The sequence below is a fragment of the Triticum aestivum genome, chromosome 5D (genome assembly GCF_018294505.1).
Source record: "Triticum aestivum cultivar Chinese Spring chromosome 5D, IWGSC CS RefSeq v2.1, whole genome shotgun sequence".
Taxonomy (NCBI): domain Eukaryota; kingdom Viridiplantae; phylum Streptophyta; class Magnoliopsida; order Poales; family Poaceae; genus Triticum; species Triticum aestivum.
In genome coordinates, this window is record NC_057808.1 from 354316888 (window position 1) to 354324744 (window position 7857).

A 7857-nucleotide genomic window follows, 5' to 3' on the forward strand; every position below is an offset into this window, starting at 1 on the left:
CAATTTCCCATAATTGCTAGATAGCAACTCAAGTTGAGCCCGTAGCTCAACGTTCTCCTTCAAAATGGATGCTTCACAAGTAATAGAGTTAGTAGCACAAGCATCATCAATAATAGCAAGAGGAGAAGGCAAATTTACAAGCTCTTTTGAATATGAAGCTTTAAGTTGAGCATAAGACTCGGTGAGTTTGATGAGCTCACTCTCAATGACCCTTGAGCCATTTTCGAGGTGCTCAAAGTCCTCAAGGAGTTTAGCATGCGCAACTTCAAGCTCCTCATTTTTAGTTTCAAAATCATTGGCCACCTCAAGAGCTCTATCACGAGATTCCCTCACTCTCGATAATTCTAGAGCAAAAGTCTCCTCAAGAGATTCCTTGGTGGTTTGTTCAAGTTCAAGAGCTTGAGAGAGGTCCGCAATCTCATTAGCGTAATCACGCTCATGACCTTCCATTTTATCAATGGTGACCTCATGCTCCTCAAGATGAGATTCCAACTCATCAATATATTTCTTGCCCTCGATAGCAATAGACATGATTTCCATGAAGTTGGAACGAGCAATTTTATTCTTAAGAAGAGTGTCTCCGGCAGGGCTTCGCCGAGCTTCTGCGAGAGAGAGAGAGGTGTTGCAGGGGAGGAGGGAGGCGCCCAAGGCTTAGATCTTGCTGCCCTCCCTTCCCCCCACTATATATAGGGCCAAGGGAGAGGGGGGGCGCAGCCTTGCCCCTTCCTTCAAGGAAGGGTGCGGCCAGGGGGGAGTCCTTCCCCCCCAAGGCACCTCGGAGGTGCCTTCCCCCTTTAGGACTCTCCCTTCTTTCTTATCTCTTGCGCATGGGCCTCTTGGGGCTGGTGCCCTTGGCCCATATAGGCCAAGGCGCACCCCTTACAGCCCATGTGGCCCCCCGGGGCTGGTGGACCCCCTTGGTGGACCCCCGGACCCCTTTCGGCACTCCCGGTACAATACCGATAAAGCGCGAAACTTTTCCGGCGACCAAAATAAGACTTCCCATATATAAATCTTTACCTCCGGACCATTCCGGAACCTCTCGTGACGTCCGGGATCTCATCCGGGACTCCGAACAACTTTCGGGTTTCCGCATACATATATCTCTACAACCCTAGCGTCACCGGACCTTAAGTGTGTGGACCCTACGGGTTCGGGAGACATGCAGACATGACCGAGACGCCTCTCCGGTCAATAACCAACAGCGGGATCTGGATACCCATGTTGGCTCCCACATGTTCCACGATGATATCATCGGGTGAACCACGGTGTCGAGGATTCAATCAATCCGTATGCAATTCCCTTTGTCAATCGGTATGTTACTTGCCCGAGATTCGATCGTCGGTATCCCAATACCTAGTTCAATCTCGTTACCGGCAAGTCTCTTTACTCGTACCGCAATGCATGATCCCGTGACTAACGCCTTAGTCACATTGAGCTCATTATGATGATGCATTACCGAGTGGGCCCAGAGATACCTCTCCGTTTACACGGAGTGACAAATCCCAGTCTCGATCCGTGCCAACCCAACAGACACTTTCGGAGATACCCGTAATGCACCTTTATAGTCACCCAGTTACGTTGTGACGTTTGGCACACCCAAAGCACTCCTACGGTATCCGGGAGTTGCACGATCTCATGGTCTAAGGAAAAGATACTTGACATTGGAAAAGCTCTAGCAAACGAAACTACACGATCTTTTATGCTATGCTTAAGTTGGGTCTTGTCCATCACATCATTCTCCTAATGATGTGATCCCGTTATCAGTGACATCCTATGTCCATAGTCAGGAAACCATGACTATCTGTTGATCAACGAGCTAGTCAACTAGAGGCTTACTAGGGACAGGTTGTGGTCTATGTATTCACACATGTATTACGATTTCCGGACAATACAATTATAGCATGAATAATAGACTATTATCATGAACACAGAAATATAATAATAACCATTTATTATTGCCTCTAGGGCATATTTCCAACAAAAGTAGATCTTTAGTTAACTGAATTCAATACATGACTGAACCTGAGAACACCTACATGCAGAGATCTTTAGTGTACCGTGAACTTAATGTATTAGTTAGGTGTTTACTGAATATAGCTGTTAACTGAAAAAGAACAGAGTTAAATGAATTTATATCTACTGCTAAATATAGCTGTTAACTGAAATTATCTCTGATGCTAAGTCAGGTGATGTGTCCTTACTGTGAAAGAATTATGTTTGCATAATTCAGAGAGCATATTGATGTAAACAAAGGGCTGTAGTTAAATGAAATGACTTTATAACTTTAGTTATCTGTACTAAGTTTGTTACTAAGTGCTTTGTGCTTAATTATAAATAATTGCTTCTGTAGGATATAGGTGTGAACTGTGGGGTTGTGGAGTGGGTGGATGGTCCTTGGCCAGAGATTCTACAAAGGTGCCTAACCAGGATTTGGGACATGTACCATGAGCAGAACTTGGGAAGGGTGAATGACAAACAAGCCCATGAGAAGGAGGTGGCCAAGCTACAGAAGGAAATTGATTTCCTGTCAAACAACTACAGCCAGTTGGTGGAAGATGTATCCAAGCTATTTGACTATCAAGATGGCAAGATGTCTCATGACATGGACTATACCAGTCAGGCAATCAATGAACTAAATGAGAAGAAGAAACAACTTGAGGATCAGGCAAAGATTGAGTTAAGTATGGAAAAGCTGAAGCTTGCCAAGGAGCAAAGGTGCATTCTTCAAAGCCAAGCAGATATCATTCAGAACATGAGGAAGGCCATGAAGGAAGTGGAGGGGGACAGGGACCTACTTAAGCAAGAGAAGAAGAAGCTGGAGTATCTGATTGCTGATCTGCTCAATGTTGGGCATGCCAGCAAAGATAAGCTGGAGAGGATCAAGGCAATTATGAATGAGTGAAGTGGTTGGTGTGTGGGTTAAGTAATTAGTAGGCCTATATATATAGCTGGCCTTGGAATGTCATGCATGTTATGTGTATATTTTGGGAAAGTTTCATGTGCTTTCAGAATGGTATGAGGGAGGGAGGTACTGTTATGGTTTAAGAACTAGTGGGTTTTATCTATGATGTAATGACTATTATGTTAAGACCTACTATGCTAAGTGAGTACTCATGCTAAGTTAAGTAAGTAAGAATGTTTTATCTATGATGAGGCTGTTTTACTCTGCTTATGTCATGTGTGGATAACTGACAGTAGTGACATAGTTGGAAGTAGCAAGTAACATATATAGCAGTTAGCTTAGATAGTTTGACAAATAACTTAACATATGTAGTAAGTAGCAAGTAGCAAGTAACATATATAGATAGTCTGACATAGATAGTACTGCCATTCATAGTCTGACATAGATAGCAACTAGTAGTAGATAGTGCCTGACATAAATAGCAACTAGTAGTAGATAGTGCCTGACGAAACTGAACCTAGGAACTTACTGAACTTACGAAAGTTTAGGACTGACGAAACTGAACATTAGTGCACTGAAGTAACTGAAGGCAGCACTTCACTCCTCCTTCTTCATCATCTTCAGGCGCTGGGAGCGGCGCACCGCAGTCACGGCCGCCCTCTTCTTCTTGGTCGGCGCCGGCTCCAGCACATCTTCCTCGCCGCCATCTTGTTCTTGCTTCACGACGACGCCGTCTGGGAGATCGGCGACCTCCGGCATCGCATCCACGTGGATTGGGAGGTTCCTATCCCCCTCCACGGCGTCGAGGACGGGAGCCAGCAGCTGCACTTCAGGCTCGTCGTCGGAGAGGACGACGACCTCATCCACCTCGTCGTCAGAGTCGTCAGAGGGCTCGTCCTCATCATCGTCACTGGACTCATCGTCAGAGGACTCGCCGTCAGAGTCGTCAGAGGGCTCAAGGACCCATGGATTGCGCCTCTCCCAGTAGGTGTTGTTGATTGGGGCTGGGAGAGCGAGGACGGCGTCGGTGACGTGGTCCGCGGCGGCCGGTGGCGTGGTGGATGAGCGGTACATCCACCATCGGGCGCGCTGCCTGGGGTCGGGGGAGCGCTGCACCTCGCGCATCGCCCACAGCAGAATGGTCGGCGGCGGGATTGTGCGGCCGGCTGGGAAGGCGCGCTGCTTTTCAGCAGCTGTCATCACCTTCACGAGGCCGCGGGCGTGGTTCCTCAGCATCGCCAGACTGGGGAACCAGCGCGCGATCTCCCTGTACTGCGCGTGCATCTCCTGGTTGTTGCCGGCATTTGTTGAAAACCTCACAAAGGTTGTTCACAACAAGATCAGTTTTGCAATTGTAATCCATTGCAGACCTACACCAAGTCTCCTTTGGAAATTTTTTAAGCCACTTTCAGGCATCCTCACACTCTGCTTTAAGCTCTGCCATTGCTAATTCATGGCCATGTTTGGTGAATGAGTAGCTAGCCTGATCTACTAGCTTCTTTAGTTCTGCTCCTCCTCTGAAACCAGCTGACTGAAAATTTGCATATATGTGCCTGAGGCAGTATCTCTGAGGGGAATCAGGGAACACCTCATTTATAGCCTTAAGAAGACCCTGATTGTAAATTAATAACCATGGTCATGAACAAAAAGAAATAAAGCTACTAATAACAATATATATTTGAACTACTGGCTAAGATAGGGTGTATACCTTTTGCCTGTCAGAAATAATGGTGTAGGTTCCAAATTTGCTACCACTTCCAATGCAACATCTTAGCTGGGTTAGGAACCATGTCCAACTCTCTGAATCTTCCTTATCAACCACACCAAAGGCTATGGGGTAGATGTTGTTGTTGCCATCTATTCCTGTGGCTGCAAGAATTTGTTGTCCAGTGGTTAGCTTGATGAAGCAACCATCAAGCCCTGCATCCATACCCAAATTAGCTACCATAAATTTACAACAAGATATTTTGAACCAAATGCAGTTATAGATTTACCTATAAAGGGCCTGCAACCATTAAGAAATCCTTGCTTTGATGCATGCAAGCAGTAGAACATGTACTTAAATCTAGGAGTTGGGGCAGGGTTTTCTGGGTCCTCAAATGTTGTAACTACACACCTGCTACCAGGGTTTGTGTCAATAACTGCTTGTAGGTAGTCCCTCAGTCTATAGTACTGCTCATTTTGGTCACCTTGTACAACCTTAATAGCCTTCCTCCTTGCCCTATAGGCTACACTCTTTGATACATCAACTAAAAACTTGACTTTGTTGTTTTTAATAAGTGAATCCACAGGTGCTCTAGGATCTGCTCTAAGATAAGGCTCAACTGCTTTGGAAAGCCACTTAGTAGTAACCTTTGTGTTCTCTGCTGATGCTGGACAAGTGTGCTCCATGTTACACTTCTTAATGCAAAATGTTCTTTCATGAGCTATCCTGGAGGCACACATGTAAAATTCACATCCATGCTCTCTCTGTGAACACCAAACAATAATTCTTGCTGGAGTGTTCCTATGGTAGTGAAAAGACCTCAGAGTCCTTATATGAAAATCTCTTAATGCTTCTCTGAACTGGTAAACACTATCAAAACACAAGCTCTTGCACAAGAGTAAATGTGAATTGGGAATTGAGGGGTCAAAATATAGCCTTTCCTTCATCTTTTTCTTACTACTCATTGTCTTTGGCTTCTTCATGAGGTATGGTAGTTCAACTTCATCTTCTTCTTCCTCATCACTTATGCCTGCATCACCAGCAAAACAAAACTCATCTGCTTCAGGAAACCAATCTTCAAAACGTTTTTTCTCTACCTCATTGTGACATCTGCTAGTTGGACCAGGATTCTTCACATGTTTCACAATAGCAGTAGTTTGCCATGCTGTATCCTCTTCAGAGGCACACTCTATTTCCATTTGTTGAAAGCTTCAGCACTCCCATCTGAATGAGCTGAATCCTCAGAACAAAATTCAGACACTTCAGTGTCTCCTTCAAAGTGGTTCAAATCTGCCTCTCTTTGAATCCTGCTCCTCTCAAGCTGAGCCTTTCTATCATCTGTCTGATTCTGAAGCTCAGATTGCTCCACAACCATTTTCACACAGCAGCTCTCTTGAGTGTTCATGTAATTCTCATTAGCCTGTGTACTAATTCCAGGTTCAATATTTCTCACAACCTTTATGTTCACTAGCTTGACATAATGAAAAAACTCCAACATTTCATGAACACTAGCTTCATTACCTAAATACTTTACTCTTTCAGATCCAATTTCCTCCTCCTTCACATAGTACATGTAATCACTGTCCCCATACCCTTCACTAGCAATGAGTGATTGTAGAGTAAGCAAAGAAATATCTGACTCAAATATACCCCTTTTCACAGGGTTTCTTCCTTCTAAATGAAACCATATCTCCCACTTCTGGTCAGCCAAACTGCACAAATAAGTACTCATGAATTGAATTGAAATTGACCGAGCTACAACTGCAATACAGTTTACTACACATGTCCAACTAACAGAAACAAACACATCTTACTAATTTGCCAGATTGAAGCAGCTAACCAAAGGCCCAGCAGATGCTACTTGCATACCTGCAACCCATTGGTGATGACTGGGAGAGCGGTGCCTCCGGCTGCTGCGAGCCAGCCTGCGTCGAGAAACTGGTGCTCCCCAACCAATTATCGACTGAGCCGCTGGCCATCGGTGGAGGCGCGGGCGAGGCAGCAGCGTCCAAACTTGTGTCAACGCCGCTAGCGTCGCCGCCGCCAACGTCGCCGCCGCCAGCGCCGCCACCCTCCGGAATCAACGACGACATGGCGGCCGCCACCTAGTTCAGAGAGACCTAGTTCAGAGAGAGGGAGAGGAGGGAGAGAGTGAAGCGAGAGGGGAACGGATCAGATCTTGACCCGCACCCGACCGACAGCCGCCGTTCCGACAGCGGACGGGCCGATAACGGCCGTCAACGCGTGGCGGCCGACCGTTAGCCTGCGTGGCAACTGATTCGTGGGCCCAACCGGTCAGATTCGGGGTTAGCGCGGGCGAAGCGAGCGCTTTCGCGACTTGGTAGTTTTTTGCCACAGTTTAGGACAAATTTGGTAGTTTTTCGCACAAAATCGTAGAGTGGTAGTTTTTGTCACGTTTCCGTTGTGGTAGTTTTTGGTTAAATACTCTCGGAGAAGAGAAGGCCGGCGCCATGGGTTCAACGTCATGGCTTGGCCGCTTTGGCCAGCTCTACTTGGCCCTCCGTTCACTGCTCATCCGCGCCTCGCCGGTGAAGACCGAAACCGATGCCAGAGACGGGAATTCCTCCGCCGCCAGTCCCAAGATCCAGCCGTCGCACACCGCAAGTGCCTGTGGGAAGACGTCCTGGTTCTACGCCGCCCTTCTTTCACTGGTCGTGAACAAGCAGTGGCTCGAGGGCTTCTATAAGCTCAACCCCGGGCAGTGATCGTCCGCGTTCTTGTGACCATGTCCTCCTTGCTGATCCTGGCCTTGGCCGTCCCCACCCTGTTACTGGTGCACTTCCACGGGCAGGAGATGGCCCAGGTGTGGGTCATGTCGCTCACCCTCTGCTCATACGCCTTCCTCGCCTCGCTCTTCATTTAGAGGGACTGGTGGTTCTACACGGACCTCGTACGCCTCTCCTACGGCCCCCTGCTGGCCTTCTACGCCGCCGCCGCCGTCGGCCCTCGCACCGCCATCTTCATCCTGCACTGGAGCACGGCGTGGGCCGCCGGGTACCTGGGCCGCTCCATCGCCTTGTACCGCCTGCACGAGGGGACCGAGCGGGGCATCGACAAGCTGCCTCGGCCGTCGTGCCCTAGCAAGGACGCCGCCAAAGAACTCGCCCACTTGGTCTATGTCAAAGCATTCATCATCTCGGTGGGCTGGACTATGTACATGGCGGTGATGATCTACGGAGTGAACATATGACTCAGGAGCTGTATGTTGCCTTTAACCTCTCCATCC